This window comes from Macrotis lagotis, chromosome 1, assembly GCF_037893015.1.
Source record: "Macrotis lagotis isolate mMagLag1 chromosome 1, bilby.v1.9.chrom.fasta, whole genome shotgun sequence".
Lineage (NCBI taxonomy): Eukaryota > Metazoa > Chordata > Mammalia > Peramelemorphia > Peramelidae > Macrotis > Macrotis lagotis.
In genome coordinates, this window is record NC_133658.1 from 881,745,904 (window position 1) to 881,765,473 (window position 19,570).

A 19,570-nucleotide genomic window follows, 5' to 3' on the forward strand; every position below is an offset into this window, starting at 1 on the left:
GACTTAGGAAAGATAATTTGAAAATTATTGGAATACCTGAAAGTCATGATCAGGAAAAGAGCCTTGACATCATTTTCAAAGAATTACTACAGGAAAATTGTCCTGATATTCTAGAAGCAGAGGGCAAAATAGAAATGGAGAGAATCCACCGATCCTCCCGAGAAAGAGATCCCAAAAAACCAACCCCTAGGAATATCATAGCCAAGTTCCAGAACTCCCAAGTCAAAGAGAAAATATTACAAGCAGCCAGAAGGACACAGTTCAAATATCGTGGAGCTGCAGTCAGGATCACACAGGACTTAGCAGCAACTACATTGGAAGCTCGTAGGGCTTAGAATACAATATACCAGAAGGCAAAAGAGCTTAGAATGCAGCCAAGAATGAACTACCCAGCAAGGCTGAATGTCCTCTTCCAGGGAAAAAGATGGACTTTCAATGAACCAGGGGAATTTCAAATGTTCCTTTTGGAATGGCCAGAGCTGAACAGAAGGTTTGATCTTCAGATACAGGACTCAGGTGAAGCATGGAGATTGGAGGAGAGGGAGGAAATATGAGGGACTTAATGAGGATGAACTGCATATACAGAAAAATGATACTGATAATATTCATATGAACCATCTCAGTTAATAGAGCAGGTAGAGGGAGCTTTTATAGTCGAAGCACAGGAGAAAGCTGAATTCGAAGATAAAATATGGTGTAAAAATGTAGTCAATAGGAAAAAAAGGGAAATGGAATGGGAGAAAGAAAAAGGAGAGGGGGAATAGTCCAAGATATTTCACATAATAAGATTTTTTTTATTATAATGAGCTATTACAATGATATGGAAGGGGGGAGGCAAGGGGGAATGAGGGAACCTTTGCTCTCATCAGAGATGGCTAGGAGAGGAAACAGCAAATATACTCAATGGGATATAGACATCTGGAGTAAGAAGGAGGGGGGAGCAGGGGGAAGGGGTGGGGATGTGAATAAAGGAGGAGAGGATGGACCATGGCAGGACAGTGGTCAGATATAACACATTTTCTTTTTTACTTCTTGCAAGGGTCTGGGATTGGATGGCCTGCCCAGGACCACAGGGCCAGGTGGATTCTGGGCCTAAGGGGTGGTATGGGGGCTCAGGGCTTCTTGGCCCCAGGACCAGGGATCTGTCTGCTGCGCCACTCAGCGACCCTACAGCAGAGTGAGAGTGAAAGGAGAGAGAAAATATAGTACATGGTAGTGGAGAAATAAGAAAAGAGGGAGTTGCAATCAGCAATGGCAACGTTGGAAAAATATGGAAGTAACTTTTGTGATGGACTTACCATAAAGAATGTGATCCACTCATGACAGAGTTGATGGTGTTGGAACAAAGACTGAAGCCCATTTTTTGTTATTATTATTTGGGGGAGGGTGCAGGGCAAGTGGGGCTGGGTGGCCTGCCTGGGGCCACATAGCAGGGTGATCTTTGGATGTCTGTGGCCGGATTCTGACCCAGGTGCTCCTGGCTCAAGGGCCAATGCTCTGTCTGCCACCCAGCCACCCCTACTATCATTACTATTTTATTTTATTTTAGGTCTTTTTTTTTTCCTTCTTTTTGGTTTTTGCAGGGCAGTGGGGATCTGGTGGCTTGCATGTCACACAGCTGGGTGATTATTGGGTTTACGAGGCTGGATATGGACTCGGGTGCTCATGGCTCCAGGGCTGGTGCTTCGTCCATTGCGCCACCTGGCCATACCTACAATTATTACTATTATTTTTTTTAATTTTAATTTTTTTTCTCTCCCCTTTATTTTTTCGCCCAAGCAAGTCTATCTATATTCAAGGTTTTGTTTACTTGTAAACAAGTATATTTTATTAATGTAAAAAAAAACCATTTGTACAAAATGAGAATAAAAAATAAATTAAAAAAAAAGCATTTGCACAGATAGGAAAAAATATGGTAAATTTATAAAAAAAATTTTTTTAATTCTTGTGCTTCTAATGTTAAAAGCCTTAGTAGGTCTCAGATCCTTGTCTGCTCCTATATTCAGCCTTGGTTCCTCGTCCTTAGAGTAGTGGTTCTCTAGTGAATGGTTCAAAGATAAGAAAAGGTATCAGACAAGCCCCCTGCCCTGGAGCAATTTCTAGTCTTTCAGAAACCAGAACCCCAGACATGAAATAGAAAACACTGCAGAAAGTGTATGCTAGATAAACCTATTTCCCTTGCTGCACATTCCCCTCTCAGTTGTACTGCTGTCTCTCTCTAAATTTTGCCATTATGATTAAGCTACCTTCTCAATAAAGAAGGAACATCACCATATGGGTCCTCTTCTCTTATTGTGGAGCACCTTCTGGGGCCTCCATTTTGAGATCAGGCCTCATCCCCGTCCTGGTCATGCTTCAGCATCTCTGGACTTCCTTCTCCTCCCTTCCCCGCTACCCCCACCCCCTAGACCATGGTGTGCATTCTGTAGTCCCCTGCTTTGCAGATGGTTTTATGTTCTCTTCCTCCACTATTTGGCAAGTTTCTTGAGGGCAGGGATTATCTTTTTGCACGTATTTTATCTCCAATGCTTAGGACATTACCTGGAACATGGTAAGGTCTTGATAAATGTTTGTAGCCTATCTGACTGCACCTTAAGTTCTCCACCAGGAACATGAGAGGTATTCTCTATGACTCCTCTCAGCTCTGACATTGTATACTAAACTCCTCTCCAACATCACCATTTCATTTTCTATGATCCCTCCCAGCTCTGACATTCCCACTTCTAAGGCCCCTCCCAGCTCTGACATTCTCTGTTTTAAGAGTCTTTCAGTTCTGATATATTATAGATTCTAAACTATACTAAATTGTGAAATTATGAAATACTAAATTATGGAATGCAAAAAGGACTGGAGGAATCAGGATAATTTATAGAGGAGAGAAAAGGCTTTTCTTTTCTTTTCTTTAGGTTTTTGCCAGACAATGGGGTTAAGTGGCTTGCCCAAGGCCACAGAGCTAGGTAATTAAGTGACTGAGGTTGGATTTGAATTCAGTTCCTCCTGACTCCTGGGCTGGTGCTCTATTTACTGCGCCTCCTAGCTGTCCCTAAAAGGTTTTTCTTTCCACTTTCCTTTCTCCCCAGTCCTTGGTTCTACACCAAGGGTTTGACCCCCAACTCTTCAAAATTGCTGTATTTATTTTTTCTTCCTCCCTCAGACCCAATTCCCCCCTCCCAACTGGAGAAATAGCCCCAGGGTTAAGAATGAATCGGAGAAGGTACAGAGCTCATGGGCTTAATGGGAAGACAAGAAGGAGAAAGAAAAGCAAGTAAGATTGAGATGGAGAGTGAGAGTCCAGTTGAAGGAGGCAGCAGGAGCTATTGGGCAGCCATGCTACTCTGCTCCCCCTCAAATGAATATCACTTCCCCTAGGGGACTGTAATGAACCCTCCCAGTTGTCTTGGGTAAAAACTCACATCTAATATACTACCTTAGTGTTTTAACCACTTCCCTCACAATCCTTTGGTGAGCTAGTGAATGTATTTTACCAATGAAGAAACTAAAACTTGCCAGTTTTGTATTGCTAACCCCATGGCCCCACAGTCAGCATCAGAGTCACCATTTGATTGCAGTTCTCCTGAGTCCAGTGATCTTTCCATGACTCCATTCTTCCCCTTGAACTTTCCATATGTCACTGCCATACAACTCCCTAAGAGCTGTTCTGCATACTGACCCAGTGGCAAAATGTTCCTGGTACAGGACCCATAATTATTTCAAGCTTTTCAATATTGGGAGGCAGCATGATAACAAATCCCATCTCAGTGTGACTTTGGGTAAGTGACTTAACCTCCTTTGGCCTCAGTTTCCTCATTTATAAAGATATTTATAGTAAATACTGTCTAAAGTTCCCTCCAAGTCCAAAATGAAGATCCTATGACCTAATTATTCCCATCTTAGCCCCAGTGTATCTTCATTCTTTTCCCAATGGGCTCAGTGTCATGTTCTAATGTCCTTGGAGTTCTACTAACTAATGGATATTAGGCCTCATGAAAAGAAGGTTAGAGAAGGGAGGCACTATTCTTAATGCACTCTACTTTGCTCAAGCTATGCAGTGAATACTGAGTTCTTTTCTGGAAGTCACAGCTGGACAGACCAGAAATCATATAAGGAATGAATAGAGGAGAGGATAGAAAACCAGGTTATCAGTTTAAAGAACTAGAGATGTTGATTATGGAGAAGAGAGGCTTAGGAAGGTCTATCAGATGGGAAAGGACTAGGCAGTAGAAAGAATCTTGAATGTGTAGTCAAAGCACCTACAGTTAGAACCACCCATGGTTCTGGGTACATCCTCTTTGGACCTCAGTTTCCTCATATGTAATAAAAGAAGGGGGGACTAGATTGCTTCTAAGGCACCTTCTTATGATCCATTTGCTAGAGGGATAGAACTGACGGCAATGTGGAGGACTGAAGAAGAAGGGGGTTGATCTAGGTTCAATGGAAGAAAATAGCCTTCTAACAATGGCAGCCAAGTCCCAAAATGGAATGAGCTGCCTCAGAAGATGGGTTTCCTTCCCTTTACTAGAGGCCCTTGAGTCAAGTCTCAATGACCACTTATTAAGGATGTCATCAGTGGAGTGTTCTTTGTATACATTGGACTATAGAACTATTACGGCAGATCCTTGGTCCCTTCTCTGTTTGACTGACCTATTTGTTCTATCCAGCTCTTCCTGTTCCCTGGAACTGAACTGAGAAATTGCCTGTAGGTCCCTCCTGAAAGTCCATTTTCTTATCATTTTGAGGATATTTTCACCACTCCCCTTGCCTTAAACTCCAGAATCTCTTTAATGGTCTAGTTTTCCCTTTAGCTTCTTCCCTCTGCCTTTCCCTAGCCTGATTCCAGGGCTAAGCCCAAGTGTAGTGGTTCTAGCCTCCCTTTGCCCCCATGAATAATTTCCAGGTCAGCAAGCTTTCTTTGCCCTGATCCATTAAACAGTCATATGTTTAGACCTGGGTCATTCTCCTCCTTCAACCCAACAACCCTTATTGAAATCCCATCAGAGGAAGTTATTGATCCTCAAAGACAGGTCCCAGTGAACCTGTGGAGACCCTGAACCCCAATGGGTGAAAAAATCTCTTGGAATCCTTTGCCCATAGTCGCAGAATCCAAGGGGTGCCCAGTGGATAAAGTTATAGCCTCTAATCTTATGAATGCTTTGCATTGGAATGTAAGGGCAGGATTAGAATCTTGGTCCTTTGGCCCCAGATCTCTTTCAGTTGCATCTACCCCTGGAGAGATATCATCAAAATGCCATTTGCAGCAGGTGATAGTCAGAATTAGACTTTGGGTTGAATTTCAAAGACTGAAGGAGTAGGAAAAGTGGGGATCAGGGAAGAGACAAACCAAGAGCATCAAGCCCCAACTGATGACTTCACACAAGAGGAACCTGAGCCAGGAAAGCTTGCACATAGCCACAAAGTGGAAGGGTTGAATCTCAAGGTCACATCTATCATAGGTCTAGTGTTCTTCCCAGAGGGTGCTGGACTTGGAGTCTGGAAGGCCAGAGTTCAATTTCAACTTCAGATATTTACTAGTTGTGTAACCTTGGGGGAATCATTTAAACTCTGTCTGCCTTAGTTTCCTCATCTGTAAAATGAGGATAAGATTAGCAACTACCTCCCAGGGTGGTTGTGAAGATCAAAATCCCATGAGATGATATTTGTAAAATGCTTTGCAAACCTAAAAGTGTTTTATAAATGCTAGCTCTCATCATCATCATCATCATCATCATTATTAGTATCCATAGTGAAACTCTACCAGGGATAAGAAGTATAGCATAATTTAGTTCATTTCTAATCATAGGATCTGCAGAGACCTGGAAATAATTTGTCAAGTGTTCATCACCCTATGTTATTCTTTCTGAAGTCTGATCTCAACCCAGGCCCTTGCAAACACCACCAAAAGTCTGCAAAAGTTTGATCGTGAACCAGCAAAACTTCCCCATCATTGTGCTCCAGGTTATTAAAATGATAGATAGATAGATAGATAGATAGATAGATAGATAGACAGATAGATAGATAGATAGATAGATAGACAGATAGAGAAAGAAAAATAGATAGATGAAATAAAATAAAATTTTAAAAAATCTCCTCAAATCCAAAGGAAAGATTTTTCAGCCAAAACCTGGGTATCTCTGGTTGGTTTTCTTTTCTTCCTAACATCATTAGGAAATGAGCAGTAATCAGGGCTCCAAGACCTTCACAGGGCAAAGATTTAGTTCCATTCTCTGAGGGCCCAAGTCCAAACATATAACTACTCAATGGATCAGTGAGAAGAAAACTTACTGGCCTGGGAATTATTCATGGGGGCAAAGGGAGGCTAGAACCCTTACCTTGGACTTAGCCCTGGAAACCAGGCCAGGGAAAGGTAGCGAGAAGAGGCTAAAAGGTAAACTAGACCCTTAAAGAAGTCTGGCCTTTAAGGCAAGGTGATGAAAAACAGCCTCAAAATGTAAGGAGCAGGGCTTAGCCCCAGTAAAAAGATCCATGGACGCATGTACTTGAGCTATTTGGTCAGCTTCCATTCACCTGGATGCTGAGAGAGACAAGAGAAATGATAAAGAGAAGCTCTCCTTTGGAGATTTAGAGTTCTATGATCTTGGACACATTCATGTCCATTTACAAGGTAGAGAGAATTTCTCATAATAGAAACAGGGCTAGTCAGAGGGAAAAGGGCCATAGACTGACCTGGGAGAGCCCTTAGAATATAGGATGTCAGAGCTGGGAGGGCCCTTAGAACACAGACCATGAGAACTGGGAAGGATATTAAGAGGTATTCACTCCTACCTTTTCAATTTACAGATGAGAAAATAGAAGACTTAGAATTGTGGAATAACTTTCCAAAGATCACACAGGTAATTAGAACTAGCCCTGCCTCTCTGTCTCTTCCTCTGTAAATTGAGGTAGCTTTCCCCATCTCAAACTAACCAATCCTTCATTCTATCTCCCTTTGGAATGCTTGGGGAGCCCCCCCCCCCCCAGGACCCCTCCAGGGCCAGTGTTCTTTCCATAATAATGTCAACCATTTTGTCAAAAGGAGGCATGTTACCAAAGGATGAGGGATCAGGTTTGGGGATTTCCAATCTCCTCCTCTGCCTCCCCCCCCCCCATATACAATTTGATAAAGTGCACCTCCCAGACAAGCTGAGCCCCAGGGCAATGGGCAGTAAGGATGACAGAAGCCCTATTAATCTTCACTGGTCTATTCAGAAGCACACCACCCCCCCAACACTCTTTCCTCCTGGTTTTAAATGTTGCTTGGAAACCAAATCCAATTTGATGTAGCTCGCCAGATCTGCAGTGCAGAATTCATCGGGTGAGGAGCCTGCTTTTTGGAGAATAATTCATTTTTCCGGTGTTGGTGAGGGGAGTAATTGATCGGGGGTGGGGGGTGGGAGGCCTCCCTTCCTCAACAGTCTTACTCTTAATGCAAGAATAAAACTCTGTTAGGTCAAATGCACCACAATAAATACGTGGGCCACATTAGCTTTAATATATTAGATTATTCCACTCGCTGGTGACGAAAAACAAGATTTAATTCCCTAGAAATGCCAGGCGAGAAAATCACTTTCTCTTCTTCCTACCTCTCCCCCCCACCCCCAGTTGTTGTTAAAGTCATCTTTGTCTTTTAGGGAAAGGAGAAGTGCAAGGAGAAAGTATTCTTTCCAAATAGACCATCTTTGGCTCTCTCTGACCTCCTCTATTTGGGGTGATTGGTGACCTCTTGTCTCCCACTATTCTCTCTCTAAACTCTGTAGACAGAGGAAGGAACTATGAGACAGAGAAAAGAACAAATGGATGAATGAACAAATGAATAAAATATTAAGAATTTACTATGTGTGCTGTGCTAAGCTCTGGAATTCAAAAGAAAACAGAAGATGGTCCTTTCTCTTAAACAACTCACATTATTGTTTTAATTGATTGATTAATTTTTTCCTAGCACATGCAAAAATAGTTCTCAATAGTCATATTTTGGTAAGGTTTTGAATTTCACATTTTTGTCCTTCCCTTCCCTCCCCCATCTCCCTGACAGAGAGCAATCTACTGTAGATTATACATGTATAACTATGTTAAATGTATTTCCATATTAATCATGTCAAGGCATCTCATTCTATTGGAGGAGACAATACAAGGGTTTGACTGGAGTTCTTAGGACATGGAGATGAGAAATATTAAAAAATATCTGGAAATATGGGTCTAATTGGAGAGAACCTTAACTACCAGATAAAGATGCATGAATTTTACTGAATGGACAATGGGGAACAACTGGAGTTTTTGACCAGAGATGATAGAACCTGTGTTCAGTTCCTGCTCCTGAACCTTGGTAATTATGGGATCTTCAACAAGCCACTTCTGGATACCTCTCTTTCCTCAAAAGTAATATGGAGGGGTGGCTAGGTGGTACAGTGGATAGAGCACCGGCCCTGGAGTCAGGAGTCCCTGGGTTCAAATCCGGCCTCAGACACTTAATAATGACCTAGCTGTGTGGCCTTGGGCAAGCCACTTAACCCCATTGCCAAAAAAAATAAAAAAGTAATATGGAAATAGTAACACTATTCTTGCCTCGTAAGATTGCTGTAAACAAAATATGTCAGAAACCAGAAAGAATCATTTAAAAGTGGGTGGTTATTATTATCTTTATATAACCAGTTCTATGAGGAAGATTTTCCTGGCACTAGGAAATTACACCAAAGACCAGAAAATCTGAAGATTCTAGGAGAAACTTCTGCTTTCTCCCAGATCTAGACATATCTCTTCTTAAAAACCTTGAAGAATGCATTTTGCCCAAGGTCTTCTTCAATGTGAATCACTCTTACAGCTACCTCCCAGACCTCTGGTACTCTGCTTAGAGAACCTCTGCCATTAGCCCATTATTCAATCTCAAGAAGGCAATGGTCCTCCAGAATTCTTCATCATCCATCCCCCCAGCCTCCAGATAAGACTAATGCTGCTTCACTCAGGGTAGCTAGGAGTGTATTTTCCTCTGTTCACTTCTCAGATAATGATGAGGCACCGAGCTTATATCTGACCCTTTTCCCTTTTCCCTGACCTCTTTTTCTAGAGTCCAAGCAACCAATCAATCCATCAACAAGCACTTATTTGTCAACTGAGTTTGTGCCAGTATTCATTACAATGAATAAAGCAATCCCTAGTCAAAGAGTAGCACGCTAAGATTGTTTTGTATCTGTTCATCAACATCTGGAACCTATTAGATACTTAAAACATACTTGTTGGCTGATTGAGTCTTAAATCTAATCAAAATCTTTAGTTATTTAAATTCTTTGAGCAATTCAGCAAGCAACCAGGGCTACCAAGCATAGATGTATCCTGTCCCCATACACATTGCATCCTCCATCTGTACTTGATCTTGTTCTTGGTGTAATAACGAAAAATTCCTGCTACTATTGATGCTAGAAATAGTGTGACAGTGGCTCCATTCACCATTCCTATGTCTACTCAGAACAAACTTTCTATACTGACCTTCACTGCCTCATGGGATTTGTCTCCCTTAAGCAAAATATAAGCTCCTTGAGGACCACAGCTGTCTTTGAACCCTCAGTACCTAAATCAGGTAGGTTTCATATTAATCAATACATGTTAGTTGAACAAAAGATCAAGGATATCAAAGGTATAAATGAAAAAAAATATATAAAGGAAGAGGCTTCATTGTACCAGATCTCAAACTGTATTACAAAGTGGTAATCATCAAAACAATCTGGAAGTGGTTAAGAAAGTGATGGATCAGTGGAATAGAAGAGGTGCACAATCCACAGAAGTACATGGTCCTAGTAAGCTCATGTTCGACAAACCCAAAGAGCCAAGATTTTAGGACAAGAAATCACTATTTGTCAAAAATTTCTGGGAAAGATTTGCAGTTTAGCACAGAATAGATATAAAGCAAAATCTTACATTGTTTACCGAGATCAGATCATAAGGGATTCATGATTTAGACCTAATAAGTGATAATATGAAAAAACTAAGAAAGTATGGAATATTTTACCTTACTAGATGTATGAATATGGAAGGGAAGAATTTATGACCAAACAAGAGAAAAAGAGCATTACCAAATATAAAATGGATTATTTTGTTCACCTTAAATTTAAAAAAGGATTTGCAAGGGCAGCTAAGTGGCATAGTGGATAGAACAAGGGCCAGGGAGTCAGGAGGACCTGAATTCAAATCTGACCTCAGACATTTACTAATTACCTAGCTATGTGACCTTGGGCAAGTCACTTAACCCCATTGTCTTACCAAAAAAAACTTAAAAGGATTTTCACAAACAAAACCAATACAGTCAAAATTAGAAGAAAATCAGGAACGGGGGTGTGGGGGGCAGTGGGGGTTTATAGCAATTTTCTTTGGAAAAGGCTTCATTTCTCAAATATATAGAAAAAACTGAGTCAATTTTTTAAGAATGAGATTCACTGATTGATAAATGGTCAAAGAATATGAACAGGCAGTTTTCAGAAAAAGAAATCAAAGTTACAAATAGTCTTATGTAAAATTCTCCAGATCACTATTGATTAGAGAAATGCAAATTAAAACAACTCTAAGATACTACCTCACAACTATCAACTGACTAATGTGACAGAAAAGGAAAATCACAAATGTTGAAGGAGATGCAGAAAAATAGGAACACCAATGTTGTACAACCATTCTGGAGAGCAATTTTTACAGCCCAAAGGGCTATAAAACTGTACATACTCTTTGATCCAGTAATACCACTCCTAGGTCTAGAGAGATCATAGAAAAACAAAAAGGAACAAAGATGCAAAAATATTTATAGCAGTTAGTTTTGTGGTGGCAAAGAAGTGGAAATATAGGGGATGCTCATCAATTAGGGAATGATTGAACAAGTTGCAGTATACGATTGTGATGGAATAATATTGTGCTATAAAAAATGATGAGTAGGATACTTTCAGAAAAACCTTGAAAAACTTACCTGAACTGATGTAAAGTGAAGTGAACAGAACCAGGATGTAAATAGTAACAGCAATACTAATACAGCAATCAACTGTGAATGACAGATATTCTCAGCAATGATGAATGACCCAAGACTCAAAGGACTCATGATAGAAAAAAAAAATACTATTCACCTCTAGTAAAAAAAAACAAACTGATGGAATCCAAATGCATATTGAAGCAATCTTTAAAGCTTTCTTCATTATTCTTGGGTTTAGTTGGTTTTTTTTGGGGGGGGGTCTGTATTTTCTATTGCAATGTGGCTAATATGGAAATAGAAAGTTTTGCATGACTACACAATTATAATCTACTATCTTTAAATTGCTTGCCTTCTTAAGGATGGGGAAGAAGAGGGAATGAGGGAAAGAAAATGGAACTCAATCTTTTTTTAAAGAACTGAATGCTAAAAAACGTGTTTATATATCATTAAGAAAAACTAAAATTAAAATGAAATGTTAAAAAAGAAAGAAAATTAAGTGATTGATCTTGGTGATCTGGAGAGTTTCTGATAGGTCCAATCCCTATGACTATTTCTGAACTCAGTGAGACAGAGTACACGATGATAAAAGGGAAGACCTCTGAGACTGAAAGGTCTGAGTTCAAGCCATATGATCCTAAGTAAATCTCTTTACCTTTCAATATTCTTAGACAACACTCTAAGAAGATAATATGCAATTGAGTTGTTGATGTGCATAGATTGAGGGAGTTACTTACATGAGGGAAAAAAATTAGATTTGATGACTGAAATTCCTATCCACAGAGACCTTGGAGGAGTTGATAGCCAGATGATAATATTTATCTCTTCTCTTAAAGAAGACCATGATATCAGGGAGGTGATGCCATGACAAGCACTTGAATTGGATTGGAGTGAAAGGGTGCTGTGCTGTCACCAGACTTACTTTCACCTCCAAAACCATCTGGGTCCAGTGGCCAGACATGAATCAGGATGACTGGAGAGGGCCCTGGATGTGGGGTAAGCAAGGTTAAGTGACTTACCCAAGGTTACACAGCTAGACAGTATCAAGTGTCTAAGACTGGATTCGAACTCCCATCCTCTTGATTCCAAGGCCAGTGCTGCACCACTTAACTGCTAATAGCCAGAGAATGCATTTTAAAAGCTGGAAGGAACTTTGAGCTCATCTAAGACAAGCTTTCAGGGATGCAAAGCACAGTTGACTTTAAAGCCAGGAAATCTGGGGCCATATTTTTACCATAGCACTTTTTATCTATGAAGGCTGGGATCATGTTATTTCACCACTGTGGGTCTCAGTTTTCTCATCTGTAAAACCGAAGGTTTAAAGAGTTTCTTTGTTTTCATGGTTATGATTTTCCCATCACTACAGGGTATGCTGTTAAGGGTTTAATTACCAGTGAAAAGCCATTCCCAAGACCTACATTTTCTTTTGAAAGGTAATTAGGATAAAGTGATTTGCCCAGGGTCACAGTTAGTAAGTGGCTGAAGCCAAATTCAAATTCAGAACTTCCTGCTCTGTACAATCCACCACCCCGCTGCCCCGAAAACTTACTTTCAAATTCAATCTGAATTACAACACTTTCTCCTTCGCTTTCTTTAGTCTGGGCAATCAAAACACAATAAATCAAATCCTGTTTTATTGGATGCCGATTTCTGATGAGCCAATACTCACACTGCAAATTTAACACTCCTTTCTCCCAAGCTAGTTTAAGCTGGCTCCAATCCACCCCTGAGTCACTTCCTCCTTTACCAAAGAGTTCAGCATCTAGAAACTTTCCCCTTTTCCTTCTCCAGTCTCCTGCCTCTTAACAGAGGGGTGGTGATGGATTGGCTATAGAGGTAAAATGAGGCCTGTGTTGCCAGACAAGGTCAAGGTGTAGGTTTGTTTTGCTTAATTGTAAGTATTAAAGTACAGTAAAATTGTAAAATTATAGAAGGAGGGAGAGCCATTGAGAATAGAAGGTTGTTTTTTAAGAACATCAACAAAATATTTTTTTTTAAAAAAAGAGTTAACAAGAAAAACAGAACCCTTCAACCTTTCAGGAGAGGTTGAAAGGATACCATTACAGGTAAAAGGAAGGAACCCCCCAAATTTTTCTGACCCCTTCAATCATCATTCATCAGTCCAACCAGATTTTAGCTAACAATGGTACAGAAAGGTGTCCATTGTGAATTCCTTGAAAGAAAGGACTATTGGGGGGGGGGGGTGTAGGGGGGAGACTTGCTTTTTTAAAAGTGCTTAGCTTGTGGCGGCTAGGTGGTGCAGCGGATAGACCAATGACCCTGGAGTCAGGAGTCCCTGAGTTCAAATCTGACCTCAGTCACTTAATAATGACCTAGCTGTGTGGCCTTGGGCGAGTCACTGAAACCCCATTTTCCCTGCAAAAATAAAAGTGCTTAGCCTGTTTTATAGCAGGTGCTTCACAAATGCTTATTGATTTGACTTTTTAAACAGCCCTAGAGAATCGGGGGCACACACACACACACACAGACACACACAAAGACAAACACCCCAGGGTATCTATCTCAGACCCCATAGTTTGCCTTAGACAACTCCCTCGCTGCAATAACCCTGCTGGCAGCTAATTGTCTTTTGTTCAAAGAGAATGAACAAGATCGCATCTTAATTGTATCATTATTCTCCCCGTACAGCAGAGTCAACACAAGATTAGGCTTCATTTACAGGAGAAGAAAAAAAATTGCTAAATCATCATCTTTCAATGGTTGATAGAAATTGGATCGTTTTTTGTGCTCGGCAATATTCGCTTTAGCCAGCAGGGGGCGGGCAGGGATGGCAATCCTCTCTTAAGACTTGAAAGAGGCATCCAAGCTCCTGGGAGCCCTATGGTCTCTGAACTTTTGTATTGGCCTGTTCCTCCATCTGCCAGGGCCTCCCCCACAAAAAAATTATCTTATATTTATGTACTAATTTAGCAAATATTTTTATATATATGCATATATACATATACACACACACGTGTGTGTATTTTGTGTGTGTGTGTGTATATGAATGGTTAGATAGATAATGTAGTCTTCTCTATGGAATGTAAACCCCCTGAGAGCCAGTACTGTTTCTTTATTATTACTCTAGCACATGTTACATAGAAAATGCAGGATAAAGATTTCTGATTATTTGGTTAAGTAAGCAATCAGGGGCAACGTTCTTATTTTTACCGAGGATGAAACTGAAGCCCAGAGAAGGGCAAAATATGACTCTTCTCCAAGGTGGTAATAATAATAATGATGATGATAATAATAATAAACAATTAGAATTTATATAATGCTTTAAGATTTTCAGAGCTTTTATAAACATTATGTCATTTTATATTCAAAATCCTCAAAGGAAGGTGCTGTTATTATCTTCATTTTCAGATGAGGAAACTGAGCAGATGATGGTTAAGTGACTTGCTCAGGATCACACAGCCAGTAAGTCTTCCTGACTCAGGTCCATCACTCATAGAACTTAGATCTGGCAAGGACCTTAAAGATCATCTGGTCTGATTCCACTTCATTTTTGTTGTTTGTTTTTCAGTTACATCCAACTCTTTATGATCTCATTTGGAGTTTTCTTGGCAAAGCTACTGATGTGGTAGCTTTTCCATCTCATTTTACAGATGAGGAAACTGAGGCAAACAAGTTTAAGTGATTTGGGCAGGGTCACACAGTTAGAAAGAGTCTGAGGTCATATTTGAATTCAGGAAAATTAGTCTTCCTGACTCCAAGCCCAGCACTCTATTTATTGCACCACCTAGATGTCCTCATTTCTTATTTTCATAGATTAGGAAACCAACAGAGTCCATGAAGTTTGAAGTGGTCATGGGATCTATAGCTAGCAAGAGCCTTAAGGGTAGATTTGTCCAAAGTCATACAGCCACTAAATAATGCAGAGCCAGAATTTGAACCCAAGATCCAAGGTTCCTGCCATCATGCTGTGCCTTCTTATTTGGCCTTTGTCCCTGCCTGAGGCTTCAACTTCCAGAGATTGTGGGCTCAGCCTATAGCCCTGAGAGGGGAGAATTCAAGTGGCCTGACTTCTAGGCTCTCAGTTGGTTGTTTCCCAGGAATTACTGACTCCAAGATCTAGGAGCAGAAGGGCTTTGCCTGACCCATCCTTCCTCAGTTTCTTCATAACCATTTCCATTTGTGATTGTTTAAATTCTCCCATCCCCATCAAAAATGTTTCTATATTCCACATGGCTCTGAGGGACTAGTTCTGCCCTATCTTGCTGAGATTCAAGCCTCCATTCTACTACCACCACGTAGACACCATCAGACCCCCTTTCCTCCCTTTTATTAGTTTCTTCCAGTCACTTGAGTGGCAGAAGAAAGGAACTTTTATTTGTACTTCCAGCCCTTAGCACAGAGCCTAGAATACAGAAAGTACTTAATAAAATCTGATCTTGCTATTTTCTATATGTTTATTAGTGCATATTTTATTCTCCCCTCTCTTTGTAGATGGTAAGCTCTTTGAGGGCCAGAATTATTTCATTTTGACCTGTTAACTTCAGCATCTAGCTCAGGGTTCAGAAAATAGTGGCATCTCTGTCTAAATGTTTTTTGAATTAAGTTGAATTAAATGAAGACATTCCATTACAGGTTTTTCTCTCTGAATCCTTCCCCAATCCATAGGATACTCAAATGTTGAATTTGCTTTTGGTTTGATCATAGTTTGTAGCTCATGCTCTCCCCTCACAGTCTCCTCCAATCTGAGCCTCCAACCCTGAAACACTTAGCAATCATATGCCCAAATCCTATCCCTCCCACCCCCAAAAAAGAACAAAGAAGATATTTCTTCAACTCCAGGAAGTTTTCAGTCCAAGACAATGGTGACAAACACCCAAAGAGAAGCCCCTTCCCTAGGGTGTCTGAAGCTACTTCCTTCACTTGCTCCCTTAGCAATATTCTGGAGTGAGAAGATTCTGGGAAAGAGGATATTGCCCTTTGGAAAGAGGGAACCAGGGTATTCTCAGGTAAAATTATATAGTTTAGTCACACAGTCTTAATGTTCAGGAAGACACAGTGCAGGAATGGAAACATGTTGCATGAAAGAGGGAAAGAATTCAAGTTCTGACTCCTTTTCCAAAATACCATCATTATCTTCTCCCTTAGAAAAACTTGGCTCACAGCCCTCAGTTTTCTTATCTACAAAATGGGAGGATAAGACTGTTGTTGTTTGTCCCTTAGTTCATGACATCAGGGAGGTGATACCATGACAAGCACGTGAATTGGATTTGAGTGGGGTGGGGGGAAGGCTGTGTTAAGTCACCAGCCTCACTTTCTCCCCTGTAATCATTTGGGACCAGTGGTCAGATATGAATCGAAATGACTGGAGTAGGCTCTGCATGTGAGGCAAGCAGGGTTAAGTGACACAGTAGGTGTCAGCTGTCTGGGGAAATTTGAACTCAGGTCCTCCTGATACCAAGGCTGATGAAGCTTCACTACACCACCTACCTATCTGTTCTCTTCCCTGGGACATCTAAAGCTCTCTCTCCTTCACTAAGTCCCTTATCAATATCCTGGAATAGGAAGATTCTGGGAAAGGGGATATTGTCCTCTGGATGGAGAAAATCAGGGTTTTTCTCAAATAAAATTCTGGTTTAGACTGCATGATTTCCAAAATACCTTCCAACTTTAACAAGCTATGAACCTGTGAAAACGCAGAATTTTCCTTCTCTGGACCTCTTATTTAAAATAAGGGAGATGTACGGAATGGTCTCAAAGTCCCTCTAATATGATCCTAGACCCCCGAAACCCAGACCTATGGAGGCCTAATTTCTGGAGCTCCCTTGATAATACTGACACCTTGTGGTCACCTTGAGAACTTCTTGTGATGCTTCAATACAGGCCAACTTTCTTTTAATTTACTTCTGGGGAAACTGAGTCTGGGGAAGATTAAACTTCGGTTAGTTTTGCAGAAATTACCCAATCAGGAATTAGGAGAACTTCATTTTTGAAATGTGCGATCAAATGATATATTTTCCTCAGGCCATGGAAAATTAGTTTACCAAAAAATATTGCCTATAACTTTTGAAAAACACATCTCCTCCTTCCTACTTGGACATAAATTTTCATTCCAGTCCTGTCACTTTTTAATTATAGACAAGCTACTTCGCTTCCTGAAGTATCTTTTTCTTTAAACTGGGAATAATAATATTTGCCCCACGTTTGAGATGATAAAATCACTTTGTAAGCCTTAACCTACTATGGTAGGCTATTTCTAATACCTTTTATATTTTTTTATTTTATTTAAGGCAATGGGGTTAAGTGACCTGCCCAAGGTCACACAGCTAGGCCATTATTACGTGTCTGAGGCTGGATTTGAACTTGGGTCCTCCTGGCTCCAGGGCTGGTGCTCTGTCCACTGCTCCACTTAGCTGCCTCCTACCTTTTATATTATAATACCTTCTCAAATACTTTGTTGTTGCTCTGTTGTTGCACCAAGGATTCTTTTGGTGTTTTCTTGGCAAAGATACTGGAGTGGTTTGCCACTTCCTTCTCCACTCATTTTACAGATACAGAAACTAAGACAAATGAGGTTAAGTGACTTGCCCAGGATCTCACAACTAGTGTCTGAGGCCAGATTTAAACCCCAGGAAGAGGAATCTTCTGACTCCAGACCTGGCAGTTACCCAGTTACCCAAAAATGTTGTTCTTCAGTCATTTCATTTGGATCCAACTCTTTGTGGCCCCATTTGAGAATTTTCTTGGGAAAAATATTGGTGTTTGCCATTTCCTTCTCCTGCTCATTTTACAGATGATGAAACTGAGGTAAATTGAGTTGAAATGATTTTCACAGCTGGTAAGGGTCCGAGTCTGGTTTTGAACTCCAGAAGGTAAATCTCACTGACTCCAGACCCAGTATTCTATTCGCTGCATACTGAGTTCAAATTCTGTTGTTTCAGGACCAATGTCAGGAGAACTCGATCCAGTAGAAATAAGGGTACAAGGGAGCCCAGTGAAGGAAAGGATAGAGCAGGCACAGGCTTATGCTGAGTGATAGTGTTTAAATCTCAGTAAGCTTAGCTTCCATATAGGGAGCTCCTTAAGACCAGTCATGCAATTTATCCCCCCCGCCACACACACAAAGACAGCATTATCTCATTTTTACCTGTAGGGCTGGGAAATTGGTACTATTCTTCCCCATTTCAGAGATATGGAAACTGTACCTCAGAGATGTTTAGGACCTAAACTTTAGGTTACTAGCCACAAAACTAAGTAAAAGTGAGATGTGGGATTTGAACCCAGGTTTTCCTATTTCCAGGTGAAACCCATACCTGATGATGATATTCCCAAGGAAGACAATGACATTAGGGAGGTGATATCATGACAAACCCATGATTTGGATTTGAGTGAGGGATCTCACTTTCTCCTCCAGAGCCATCTGGATTCAATGGCCAGCTATGAATCGGAACATCTGGAGATGGCCCTGTATGTGAGGCCAGTGACTTGCCTAATATCACACAGTTAGTATCAAGTGCCTGAGGCCAGATTCAAAATCAGCTCTTCTGACTCCAAGACCACTGCACTATCCACTGGGCCACCCAATACCTACTAGTAGAATAAAAGTGCATCAGATGTTTATATCGCAAAGTGTTGCTATGGAGAAGGACTGGACATGACTGATAGTACTGATTCCTTAGTCTGAGGTCATCCCTGGCAATCTCCAGTGCTTGGTCAAAGAGCCAAGAAAGAATTTCGGACTAGTAGACAAAATTTCTTACATCTGGTCCTGGCTCTGCCTCTTACTAGATATGTAGCTATGGGCAAATCATTTCATATCAACTCAGTTTCCTTTTCTTTAAAATGGGATTAGCAATGCTTGTCCCTGTCTATCTGCCTCATAGGGTTGCTTTTGTCAAGATCAGATTATATTATGGATGTGCACAACACAAACATAGGCCCTGGTCCAATCATCTGTAGTGTCTTGTGCTGACTTCTGGGCACCACATTGTAGGAAGGATGTTGGAAAGCCAGAGAGAATCCTCAGGAGAGCAATCAAAATGGTGAGGAATCATCATATGGTCCACACCATATGAGAACCTTTGAAGAAATGGGGGTGTTTCACATAGAAAAGACTCATGGGGGAAATGAGAAATGTCTTCAAATATTTGAAGCTATTCCAAATAGAAAAGGGATTAGACTTGATCTCAATGGGTGGAGGCTACAGAGACAGACTTGATTAGAGGAAAAACTTTCTAGAGTTGTCCAACAGTGAATGTACTGCCATGGAAGGTCATGGTTTGCACCTCACTGGATGCCTTGTATTGTAATGTGTATTGCAATGGGAATTCTTTCAAGACAAGAATCTAGTTAAATTCACACTTGTAGTAGACAGCCACTATGGTGTCTTCTTGTTCTGAAATCTATGTTACTATCCTCTCATTGTCCTCTTCAAATTACACAACTTTATAATTTTTTCACCTGACGCAGGGGAGAGAACTCCATTTATAACTCTAAATCACAGTGCTTTATATAGTAAGCACTGAATTTTTCATTCATTCATTCATTCATTCATTCATTCATTTCACCTCCAATGTCAATTCTTCTGGTTGAAGGGTAAATCCCATGTCTGTTGATCACATTCTCGGTGGAAATCAGGGGGGAGTCTGAAGGGTCCCATCTCCTTATTTAGCAGATGAG